We start from the raw sequence: 13,884 nt of genomic DNA on the forward strand, positions 1-13,884 counted from the left end.
AAAAGCCTAGAAAAAATAATTAGCAAGAAGACATCAATTTAGTGCTTAGCAAATGTGGATAGCAGTGATGGAAGAAAATATGTCAACCTTGGACAATGTCACTTCCCTTTCAATGCAATGATAAAACCGAGTGCCCTTTGCAGTGCAACTAAGATTTTATTGCATACACATTACTAAGATTTTACTGCATACACATTCGCAGTATGCGAGAATATTGAACACTGAACACCAAGCAACTCTAGCCAAAATGTGTTGGATCTCAGCTCAGCTCATGCATGCAGGTCATGATTGTCATATTTTCTTTTTGATCATGTTTTTTTTCTAAAATTATCACTGAAAACTACCTATTGATATGCAGCTTGTGCAATGAAAAATAACTGAAAAATTGAAGCAAACGAGTATGTGATGTTTTGAATCTCCACAGCAATAGATAGCATTACGTGCTACCAGTACGGGACAACCTGAATGGAAATGCAACAATTGTAACTGGTACATAGATACTCCATTGATTATACTTATGGCATTTTTGGAAAAATTTCCCATACAAAAAATAGTTCTACCTTTTCCACTGTGGCATCCCAATTATCCACTTCAGCATGCCGATTGGAATTTACACAATGCACCACAAACTTCCGGCAAACAAATAGACAGCTACCATTTAGCATAAAACAATTAATGCAGCTGCTTCGTTCTGAAATATGAATTTCGTTTCCTATTAAAACAAATCCTTCTTCAAATTTAATTTTATTTAATATCTGGGCACAAAGTATTAGTCTAAGAAACAATGTATATCCTTATTTGTATTCTTAGCAAAGACATCACTCAAAATCCAGTTCGATAGCCTGCGCATACATCATCAATAGCATCAGAAAAACATATTACTTGCTACAGTCTTTTTGCCAATTAAGTAAAATCTACAGATGCAAAGGGTTAGACAATTGTACAAGGACACTCAGAATGTATACGGATAAGCTTTCCAGCAATTATCCAACATATATTTCTCACACAACTACTCCACTGGGTAGCTGCATGCATTCTCATACTTAGTTGTTTTGTTATATGGAATTGAAAACTACGGACCAATAAAACTATACCAATCTGTAAGCCAAATGACATTTTGATCACTCAGAAACAACAGTTAGTTATAGTGCAAGGCAAAAGCCTTGGAGCCATCAACAAGCATGCAAGGAAAAAAACACAAAGCTCTGCTTATTGAATAAACACGAAAAAAATAAAAACATATTTGTTAGGGAGACATATTTCCACTGACAAGCACCTTCTGTATAACCCGGCACCCATACATCTGAAAACTGAGAGCAAGGACACGTCCAATAAGTTGACCAGCCATTTCCTTTATCCGGGTAGTGCTTCCATGCTCAAAAAACTGAGAAAAAAATAGATCAATGAGAATTAACAGAGGATATAACACAGTCAATCTCAAAGGATATCTGAGAAGTGCTCTCATGTTCCTACCTTTTGAACAACATAATTACCAAATACATCAGTCATCAATGTGAGAGCTTGAGGCATGATTTCTGAAAAAACCATGTCTTTTTCTTCAGTACTGGCTGTTTCTAGCTTTTGTTGTATGAACCGGCTCTCGTATTGATTCGCACTGGTTGACGCCAGATTTTGACACGTGTTTGGATCGGCGTCAGAGGAGAGGAAGACGACCGATGCGGCAAGGAAGAAGCTACAGTTGGGAATCGGCCAATTAGAGCTACAGTGTTTCGGCCGATTGGCTGAAGGAGTCAATGAAAGCTGGCCGATTGGGAGCCAGAACGGCTTGGCCGATGTGGGCCTAAAGTGGGCTAGGATGATGATTAGCTGAAGAAGAAGATTGGCTCGTAGGAAAGATAATAACCAACTCCGATACCGGTTGCGTTTGTTTGTAAATATTTGTTATCTTTAAAATTAGAGATAGATCCTAGTCGGTTAGGAAATCAGTTGTAACAGGGTATAAATAGCTGCCTCGTAAGGTTTGTAAAAAACAACACATCAATCAATACAACAAATCCACTTTTTCTACGTACTCTACTTTCAAGTCGGCGACTTCGCCAAACCGTTTTATTTTCACGAGTTCGTACGAGTTGGCAGGGCTGCATCAACATGACATCTAGCCAATTTGTAAGTTCCGCTTATCAAGTAATATCTAAGCTTTAACTTCGGGCGTATCGCTGTCGTTTCATTTAGATTTATTCACCAGTTATCGATATTAACTAGAATTATAGGTTTTACTTGTTATTTTAGTTTTTATCATCAGTTATCTAGCTTGAGACACGAACTGTCAGCTTTATATCATTATTTTATTTATCATCACATAGCCGATTAGATCTGTTCCAAGTGTTGCTTTTGTAGCGCTGTTTAGGTTGCTCTAGCAGTTTCTTTACAATTGCTACGTGATCATCGGTTGTTCTATAGCCAGTCATGTACACAGTAATTCGGCCGATTCGTTGATACACTTTTCAAGATAGATCGGAACCTTAGTCGATCGAAGCCCCTGGAATTTAACGCTTTTCTTTCCTTATCAAGCAACAGGTCAGATTGACTAGCACGCCACGCGAACCGCACCAGGGTGATAACCCGAACAAGAGCTAAGCAGATTCTCCCGGGTCGTGTGTCCGACGCCGAGAGTCATCGGCCGATTTTTAGCGTCAACACACTTTTGGCACGCTCGGTGGGATCGAAGCAAGATCCAACATGTCGAAGGCTACTGAGATCTCGGAAGATAATGTCATTGAAATCATTGAAGTTGATCTCAAGGATGACCAGAGGGAAGAGGTGGCAAAAGCTTTGGAAGACTACAAGAAGGCATGCCTCCAGTCCTATAGTCGCACCAGAAGCAGGGAAACCGTCAGAAAAGCTGCTCTTCTAGCTCCTCGCCATATTACCGTCGCCGAAGACTCGGGAAAGATGTCTGAGATGATCCAGCAATCTGTTTATCAGGCTATGATCGATCAGTCCAAGGTGATGACCAACACAGTACACAACGCCGTCATCAGCTCCATGATCAACGGTGTGGCTCAGGGGTATCAGGGACCAGCTTGCGCCCCTCCCATCATCGCACCAACCAGAGGCTTCTCGGCGGTGCTAAATATGTCTTAGTCGGCTCCTCAGCCGATGCAGATGTAGAGTGGGGGGGTACAACGCCACAATGCCCCTGGGATATAACGGTGCAATGCTCTATCAAACATAAGCACTGTTTTACCATCCACCGGTTCCCTCTGCGCTACCGCCGTTTGTAACCTCGGCGCCATGGGGAACAACAGGAATACCTGCTGATTTGGATCCGTCCACTAGTTACAGAAAAACTCCAGTACAGACATCGTTTCCATCAGCCTCTTGGTCGACAGCTCCGCAATACCAGCAAACCACCCCAGAAATCAGCAGGGGGGCAAGCGCTCCAGATTCGCTCAGAACTGTGATGCCAATAATATTGTACGATGAGGCGGCGGACACACTACGTCAAGTTGACCCCATGCGACAGCAGCCATCTGCTCCTCAGCCGACGGTCTAGTCGCAAGATCTGCAGCACTTACCAGCCTACCATCCAATTGTGGTGCCGCAAGTTCAACAACACATACCGATTCCTCAGCTAGTTGTGCATCAGCAACAGCAACATCAGCAACAAGTGGACTGGACTGCAAGGATAACGAATATAATACAAGACCAGTTTGGGTTGAAGCTGAGGGTGCAGACTTATAGATACAGGACGCCCTACCCACCCGCTTATGATCTGTTGCCGTTCCCTCATCGTTACAAAGTGCCCAACTTCACCAAGTTCTCGGGCCAGGACGACACATCCACGGTGGAGCATGTTAACAGATTCATTATCCAGTGTGGAAAAGCTGCTGCACAGCACACTTTGAGGGTGCGTTTGTTCTCATCATCCCTATCCGGATCAGCCTTCCAATAGTTTACGACACTGCCACCCAACTCCATAGTCACCTGGGCCAATCTGAAAAAGCAATTCCACAAATACTTCTATGCGGGGGTCCACGAGATGAAACTCTCAGATTTGACTGGCCTCAAACAGCGAAGCGATGAGTCGGTGATCAGCTACTTACATAGGTTCAGGGAGGTCAAGAACAAGTGCTACAGCCTGGTTTTGACCGACACCCAGTTGGCCGACATCGCTTTCTAGGGACTCCTGCCGCACATCAAAGAGAAATACGCTTCCTAGGAGTTTGAGAGTTTGAGCCAAATTGTTCGCCAGTTGTCTGGCCAAGAAGTACGCCTATTTGACCAACGAACAAACTTCCAGAAAAAGGTGGCGTACGTGGAAGGGTCCGAATCGGAGGAAGAGGTAGAAATCGGTCTGGCAGAATGGGTAAAAGGGAAAAAGACAATATCATGCCCGTTTGGTAAAAAGGAACCGGAAATGTTTGGTTTCAACACATTTAAGGCCGATAAGATCTTCGACTTGCTGCTACAAGAGGGACAAATCAAACTCTCACCCTACCACACAATTTTGTCGGCTGAGCAGCTCAAGAAGATGAAGTATTGCAAGTGGCACAATGCCACATCTCATGACACCAATGAGTGCAAAGTCTTCCATCAACAGATACAGTCGGCTATTGAGCAAGGAAGACTTGAATTCGAGGTCCCCACCAAGCCAGCAAAGCCGATGAAGATCGACCAGCATCCCTTTCCTGCTAACATGATTGACGCCGGACGAAAACGCGCTCCAGACCAAGGTGCTGATGTCAGAATCGGCCAGAAGAAGCGGCGTGATGGACCCCAGAAATCAAGCTTCGGCTGACGATGTTAAAGGAAAAGGGCGAATGGAGACCGAAGAGGCCACGTCGGCCCGTCACGTCCCAGGATCTACTTAACAAGTATCAGAGGCAATGGGAGGACACGAGGCGCCACGAAGAGATGATGCGCCAACACGAAGATCATTGGAGGTGCCCATTCTTCATAAACTATTGGGAAAATAACCTCAGACTGCCGTCGGTTGATAATTGCCCTGAATGCAACGGCCAGTATCGCAGTGGCCGCCCGTTTAAGAGGTCACACTCTGGAGATCGAGGACGAGAGCTGATCAACAAAAACAGACTAGAGCAAGAAGATTGGCGCGTTTCAGTGCGTGATCGGCTGGGGGGAAGAGTATATGAGCGAAATTGACTGGGGGGCAGAACCAGTGCACATGATCAGCTGGGAGAGATGGCCGGCGCAAGAGTCTCAAACGAAGGCCCTCTAGGGTGGGAGCCGGACTGGGAACGCGCTAAGCCGCCAAGCAAACTAGTCAACCCCAGATGGTGCCCAAACGGTCTAACTAAGTCCCAAAAAAGAAGAGTCCAATGTTTGCGCCAATGGGAATAGCAAGAAGAGGGACAAAGGCAAGCGCTAGACAAGAGAGGAGTCAAATCTCAAGTTTGGCGTCCTAGAAGAAAAGCCGACGAAGAAAACGGTGCTCAGGATTCGGCTGCTGACGTCAACATGGTGTTCATCTTGCCAATGGAGTTCATGGCTCCCGTCGACCACGACAACACAACAAAAATAGAGGGGCAGATGGCTCAATAGGCTCTGGAGCCAATGACCACCACTTTTGAAAAACCCGAGGATGAAAAATGCCAACATCTCAAGGCTCTATTCCTCAAAGGGCAAGTCAACGGACGACCGGTCGCTAAGTTGTTGGTGGACGGAGGCGTTGTCATGAACATCATGCTGTATGTGATGTTTCGCAAACTATGCAAGGGGGAAGAGGACTTAATCAAGATGGATATGATGCTCAAAGACTTCGAAGGCAACATATCTCCGGCCCGAGGGGCACTCTGCGTCAACCTCACCATCGGCAGTAAGACCCTACCCACCACTTTATTTGTTATTAATGGCAAAGGGTCCTATAATATGTTGCTCGGGCGAGATTGGATCCACGCAAACTGCTGCATCCCGTCTACAATGCACCAATGCCTCGTCCAGTGGATCAGTGACACCATTGAAGTAGTCACCGCCGACTCCGCCTACAGTGTTGCCCTAGCTGACGCGCAACAATGGAGCTACGAGCACGTCAGATGCATGTCTAGTAGGTACTGTGACACCGATTTCTTGAAGGTGTCCGATTTCGGTCTACAGCCGATCCAAGCAGTCGGCTCAGAAGAATCAAATTAAATGGATCAGTTCATCCGAGAAGACGGAAAGCTTGGGCACGGGTTTACGTCGGTCGATTCATTGGAGATGGTAGACCTTGGAGACGGTAGCAAGCCAAGGCCGATGTATATCAGTGCTAGGTTAGACCCCGAGTACAAGCGTGAGATAATGAGTTTGTTAAGAGAGTTTAAAGATTGCTTCGCTTGGGAGTATCATGAAATGCCTGGACTAGACCGGTCCATTGTCGAACACCGGTTGCCTATAAAACCAGGGTATCGGCCATATCAGCAGCCTGCTCGATGTTGTAATCCTAGAATTCTACCTGATATAAAGGCCGAGATCACAAGATTGATTGAAGCAGGGTTTATTCGGCAGTGTCGTTATGCCGAGCGAATTTCTAGTATTGTTCCTGTATACAAGAAGAATGGAAAACGTGTGTGCATTGACTTCAGGAACCTTAACCAAGCTACGTCGATGGATGGATACCCGATGCCGATGGCTGACGTGTTGGTAGATGCGGCTGCAGGACACAAAGTCATCAGCTTTACAAATGGTAATGCCGGGTATAATGAAATACTAATGGCCAAAGAAGATATCTCAAAAATGGCTTTCAGATGCCCTGATCATCTCAGTTTGTTCGAGTGGGTAGTCATGACTTTCGGTTTGAAAAATGCTGGAGCTACATATCAACGGGGCATGAATTATATATTCCATAAGCTTATTGGTGTCCTGGTGGAGATCTACATTGATGATGTCATCGTTAAGTCAAAGGGGCATCAGCAGCATCTGGCCGATTTGCGCAATGTATTGGAGTGCACAAGGAAGCATGGGCTGAAGATAAATCCTAACAAATGTGCCTTTGGCGTTTCGGTCGGCCAATTTCTGGGCTTCATGGTCCACGAGCGCGGCATCGAGATCAATCAGAAAATTATAGCCGCCATCAACAAGGTTGTGGCCCCACAAGACCAGACCGAGCTACAGTCCTTAATTGGCAAGAGCTACATCATCCGGAGGTTCATATCGAACTTATCTGGGCGCATTCAAGCATTCACCCCTTTGTTGAAATTAAAGCCTGACCAAGTGTTTATCTGGGGCGAGGAACAACAGAAGGCATTACATGACATCAAACAGTACTTGGTCTCCCCTCCAGTGTTGGTCCCTCCACAAGCTGACAAGCCGTTCAGACTATATCTATCGGCTGATGAGCGAGCTATCGGCTCGGTGTTGGTCCAGGAGTTCGAGGGGAAAGAAAGAGTAATTTATTACATCAGCAGAAGACTTTTAGACGCTGAAACCAGATACCCTCCGGTGGAATGGATGTGCCTTTGTCTATATTTTTCCTATACCAAGCTCAGACACTACCTGTTATCAGCAGAGTGCGTAGTCGTATGCAAGGATGACGTCGTCAAGTATATGTTATCACTGCCGATCCTGAAATGGAGAATCGGAAAGTGGATTCTGACCCTCTCAGAATTTGACCTGAGGTACGAATCGGCCAAGGCGGTCAAGGGTCAAGTAATGGCCGATTTTGTAGCCCAACACTGTGGACCAGAAATTACTGTTGTCGAACCAGCTCCGTGGACACTATACTTCGATGGGTCTTCGTGTGGGGCCGGGTCAGAAATCGACATCATCCTCATATCACCTCGGGGGACAAGTTATGATTTCTCTCTGCCGAGTGAGGCATCCGCTACAAATAATCAAGCAGAGTACCGGGCTGTTCTGAAAGGCATCCAACTGTTGAGGGAGGTTAAAGCCGATGCGGTGGAAATATTTAGGGATTCCATGCTTATTGTGGACCAGTTAATTGGGAAATCTGAATGCAAGGATGATATTCTGAGGATGTATTATGAAGAGTGCCTCCAGTTACTGAAGGAATTCAAGTCCGCAATTATTGAGCATATTCCAGGGATTACAATGAGGAAGCTAATAGGCTTGCCCAGCATGCTTCCGGATACTGGCTGATTCAAGGTTGTTGTGGCCTTGGAGCTTGCGGCCGATGACTAAAGGAAGGAGATCGCCGATTATCTAAAGGATCCGTCCAAAAAAGTCGATCGACGAATACGCTTTCAGGCTACGAAATACGTACTGCTTGAAGATGATCTGTTTTATCGGACGATCGATGCGGTACTACTCAAGTGCCTTGGAATGGAGGAAGTGAAAACTCTGATGGGAGAAATTCACGAAGGTGTATGTGGGGCCCATCAATCGGCCTTCAAGATGAAATGGATGATTAGGAATAACGGTTATTCCTGGCCGACGATACTCGAAGATTGTTTTAAATATTATAAGGGGTGTCAGGATTGTCAGAAATTCGGTAACGTGCAACGAGCACCGGCTTCGACTATGAACCTAATAATAAAGCCGTGGCCATTTAGGGGTTGGGGAATTGACCTCATTGGACAAATTTATCCTCCATCGAGTAAAGGACATAAGTTTATATTAATGGCTACTCTTTATTTCACCAAATGGGTGGAGGCAGTTCCTCTAAAAATCATAATGTCGGCCAACATGATTGAGTTCATGAAGGAGCACATTATCTATCGGTTTGGTATTCCTCAGACTATTACAACTGACCAGGGGTCAATGTTTACTTTGGGAGAGTTTGAGGAGTTCACTGCCGATATGGGAATCAAGTTGCTAAATTCTTCTCCATATTATGCTCAGGCCAATGGTCATGCTGAATCATCCAACAAGGGGGTAATCAAGTTAATTAAAATAAAGATAGAGGAACAACCAAGGTGGTGGCATGCAACTCTGAATGAGTCCTTGTGGGCCTACAGGATGGATTGCCACGGCGCTACCAAGGTACCCCCTTACCAATTAGTGTGTGGGCACGAAGCGGTGCTACCTTGGGAGTTGAAAACTGGGTCTAGGCGCACATCACTTCAGGATCAGTTCATGGCCGATGACTATTCTATCCTCATGAAAGGGGAGTTAGAGGATTTGGCGAGTCAGCGATTGAGGGCCTTGATCAGTATTGAGGAAAATAAGAAAAAAGTTGCCAGATGGTACGACAAGAAGGTGAAGGTCAAACAATTTTCCCAAGGAGACTTGGTCTGGAAGTTGATCCTACCAATAGGGTCTAAGGATCCCAAATATGGCAAGTGGTCGCCTACTTGGGAATGGCCGTACAGGATTAGTCGATGTGCATCAGGAAATGCATACATATTGGAGACTATTGAGGGAGAAGAATGGATGAAGAATGGACACCTCCAGTGGTCTTCGTGCCGGCGCATCATCTCTTCTCGACGCCTTGTGTCTTCCTATTGCCTTTGGTACTTGTTGAGTAGATCTCGAGACGTGATAGGCCAACGAGGCCTCTCCAAGCTTCCATCCTCTATTTCTGCTCGGCCTTTTCCTTTAACGTCATCGGCCGAGATCTAGTTCCTGGGCTCCACTGCTCCGTTCTTTTGGCCGATTCTGACGTCAGTACCTTGGTCTGGAGCGCGTTCCTACCGCCGATGTCAACCATGTTGGCTGGGAACGGATGTTGGTCGATCTTCATCGGTTTTGCTAGCTTCGTGGGGACTTCGAATTGTAAGTCTCCGTTGCTCAAAGGCCGACTGTATTTGCTGGCGGAACACTTTGCACACATTGGTGTCATGGGATGTGGCATTGTGCCACTTGCAGTATTTCATTTTCTTAAGCTGTTCGGCCGACGGGATTGTGTGGTAGAGCTAGAGCTTGATGTGTCCTTCCTATAGTAGCAAGTCCAAGATCTTATCGGCCTTCGATGTATCGAAGCCGAATGTCTTCGGCTCCTTCTTTCCAAATGGGCATGAGATTGGCTTTTTCCCCTTGACCCATTCTGCTAAGACGATTTCCTCCTGAATCAGATCCTCCCACGTACGCCACCTTTTTCTGAAAATTTCTTCGTTGGTCAAAGGGGTACACTGGAAATTTTCCGGTGTACTATCTGGCTCAGACTTTCGAACTCTTGGGAAGCATATTTTTTTGTGATGTGCGGCAGGAGCACTTGAAAAGCAGTATCGGCCAGCTGGCCTTCAGTCAAGACCAGACTGTAGCACTTGTTCCTGACTTCTCTAAACCTCTGTATATAGCTGGCCACTGACTCGTCGCTTCTTTGCATGAGGCTAGTTAGATCTGACAGCTTCATCTCGTGGACCCCCGCAAAGAAGTACTTATGGAATTGTTTCTCCAAGTTGGCCTAGGTGATGATGGAGTTGGACGGCAGCGTAGTAAACCATTGAAAGGCCGACCCAGAGAGGGATGATGAGAACAACTGTACCCTTAGAGTGTCTTGTGCAGTAGCTTCTCCGCACTGGATGATGACTCTATTTATGTGCTCCACCGTAGATGTATAGTCCTGACCCAAAAATTTGGTGAAGTCGGGCACCTTGTACCGATGAGGGAACGGCAACAGGTCATAGGCAGGTGGGTACGGCATCCTATATGTGTAGGTTTGCACCTTTGGCTTTAGCTTGAACTGATCTTATATTATATTAGCTATTCTTGTGGTCCAATCCACCTGCTGCTGTTGCTGCTGATGTACAACCGGCTGAGCCATCGGCATATGCTATTGAACTTGCCGCACAGTGTTTGGGTGGAAGATTGGTGCATGCTGCAGAGCTTGCGGCTGGACAGTCGGCTGAGGAGCTGACGGTTGCTAACGAGCAGGGTCACCGTGTTGTAGCGCATCTACTGCCTCATCATACAATACTATTGGCACTGCATCTTTGAGAGGATCTGGAACACCTGCCCCCTGCCGATTTCCGGAGAAGTCTATTGATACTGCAGGGCTATCGGCTGAGAGGCCGATGGAAATGACGTCTGCATCGGAGATCTTGGAACGTAAGCTGCTAGAGGTACGCCATAACCAGTGGATGGATCTAGACCGGCAGGTATTCCCGTCGTTCCCCACTACGCCGATGTCGTCAATGGCGGTTGCACGGGAGGAACAGATGCAGGCTGGAGTGGTACTCATGTTGGAGAAGGCGGTGCATCGCTATAACCCAGGGGCAATGTGCCGTTGTACCCCCCCCATTCTGCATCTGCATCGGCTGAGGAGCCGATTGGAACATGCTGGGTGCCGCCGAGAAGCTTCCGATCGGTGCGCTGATAGGAGGGGTGTAGGCTGGCCCCTAATATCCTTGCGCCACACCATTAGCCATAGAGCTAAGGATGGTGTTGTACACTGTGTGAGTCATCACCTTGGACTGATCAATCATAGCCTGATAAACAGACTGCTGGATCATCTCGGACATCTTTCCCGAGTCTTCGGCGATGGTGATCCGGTGAGGAGTCGGGAGGGTGGTCTTCTTGATGGGTTCCCCACTCCTGGTGCGACTATAGGATTGCAGGCATGCCTTCTTGAACTCTTCAATAGCCTTTGCCATCTCATCCTTCTGGTCATCCTTGAGATCTGCCTCGGTGACTTCAATGACGTTGTCTTCTGAGATTTCAGCAGTCTTCTGTTTCAACATGTTGGATATTCATTTGTTCCCATCGAGCATGCCAAAAGTGTGTTGATGCAAAAATAGTGGTCCCGACTCCTGCGCCGAGCACACGATCCGGGAGAATCTGCTTAGCTCATCTTCGGGTTATCGCCCTGGTACGGTTCACGCGGCGTGCCAGTCAATCTGACCTGTTGATTGATAAGAAATAAAAGATATCAAATTCTAGAGATTCGATCGGCTGAAGTTCTGATCTATTCCAAAAGATGTATTAACGGGTTGGCCAATTTAATATAAGGATGACCGACTATGAAACAGTCGATAATCATGTAGCAAATGTAAAAAAACTACTAGAGTAACCTAAACTATGCTACAGAGACAACACTTGAAACAGATCTAATCGGCTGTATGATGATAAATAGTGTATTGATATAGCCGACAGTTCATACCTCAAGCTGGATAACTGGTGATAAGAACTAAAATAACAGGCAAAACCTATAATTCTAGCAAATATTGATAACTCATGAATAAATCGAAATGAAACAACAGCGATGCGCCCGAAGTTAAAGCTTAGATATTACTCGAAACGCAGAACTTACAAATTGGCCAGAGGTCACGTTGATGTAGCCCTACCAACTCGCATGAACTCGTGAAAAGAAAAGGATTTGGCGAAGTCGCCGACTTGAAAATAAAGTTGCGCGGAAAAGTAGATTTGTATTGATGTTTGTTTTGCAAGCCTCACGAGACATCTATTTATACCCTATTACAACTTGTTTCCTAACTGACTATGACTCAATATTCTATCTCTTATTCAATAGTAACAAATATTTACATATGGATACAACTCGTATCGGAGTTGAACACCATTCAATCCTCTATGGGCCAATCCTATCTTCATCTTGTTACCGCCTTGGCCCATTCAGGCCCATATTAGTTGAGCTGTTCTGGCTTCCAATCGGCCAGTCCCCATCGATCTCCTCAACTAATTGGCCGAAACACTGTAGCTTTACCGGCCGATTCCTCTAGCCATAGCCTCTTGTTTAACTGCAACGGCCACTTTCTTCACCTCTTGACGCCAACCCTGACACGTGTCAAAAACCGGCGTCAACACTACCTTCAATTCATCCTCTCTTTCCCATGTTGCCTCATCCTCTGCATGGTGACTCCACTATACCTTGCACATCTTGATCACTCTGTTCCTGGTAACGTGTGCTAAAGTATCCAAGATTTTGATAGGATATTCAGTGTAGGTGAGATCATCTTGTACATTCAACTCCTCCATATGTAAATGTTCCTCTGGAACTCTGAGGCACTTCTTTAGTTGAGAGATATGGAACACATCATGCACATTTGAGAGCTGATTGGGTAACTCCAATCGATAAGCTACTTCTCCCATTCTCTCTAGAACTTTGAAAGGTCCAATAAAGCGAGGTGACAACTTCTCTTTAACCTTGAATCTGCCCATGCCCCTAATAGGTGATACTTTGAGATACACGTAATCACATTCCTCAAAAGTCAATTCTCTCCTCCTAGTGTCTGCATAACTCTTCTGCCTAGATTGGGCTATCCTTAGGTTCTCTCTAATGATCTGATCTTGTCTTTCAGCTTCCTGGATAATTTCTAGCCCAAACAACTAACTCTCTCTTGTCTCACTCCAATACAAAAGGGTTCTGCACTTCCTTCCATATAAAGTCTCAAATGGTGCCATCTTGAAAACTCGGCATAGGGAAAATCTTATCCCAACTACCTCCATGATTTAGAGCGCAGGCTCTTAGCATGTCCTCTAAAATCTGATTTGTCTTATCAGTCTGTCCATCTATCTAAGGATAGTAGGCTGAACTGAAATTCAATTTAGTATCCATGGATTCATGAAATTTCTACCAGAAGCAAGATTTGAACTGAGTACCCCTATCAGACACTATCTTCTTAGGCACACCATGCATACACACAATCCTAAACATGTACAACTCCGCCAATTTTGATCCAGTATAGGTGGTTCTCACTGGAATGAAGTGTACTACCTTGGTCAACCGATCCACTATTACCGATATCGAATCACATCCATCGCGAGGGCATGGTAAACAAACAATGAAATCCATACTGATTTCCTCCCACTTCCATTCAAGCACCTTCAATGGTTGAAGCAATCCAACTAGTCTTTGATGTTTAGCCTTAACTCTCTGGCATATGTCACACAAGGCTACATGTGTGTCCACATCCCTCTTCAATCCATACCACCAATACTTCTTCTTGAGGTCTTGGTACATCTTGGTGCTTTCAAGATGAATAGAGTAGGCTGAATCATGAGCTTCCCTCAAGATGGTGTATCGGAGATTTCCCACATTTGGCACACAAATCCTTTTCCTGAACCATA

This window comes from Setaria viridis, chromosome 7 (assembly GCF_005286985.2).
Source record: "Setaria viridis chromosome 7, Setaria_viridis_v4.0, whole genome shotgun sequence".
In the NCBI taxonomy this organism is placed as follows: Eukaryota; Viridiplantae; Streptophyta; class Magnoliopsida; order Poales; family Poaceae; genus Setaria; species Setaria viridis.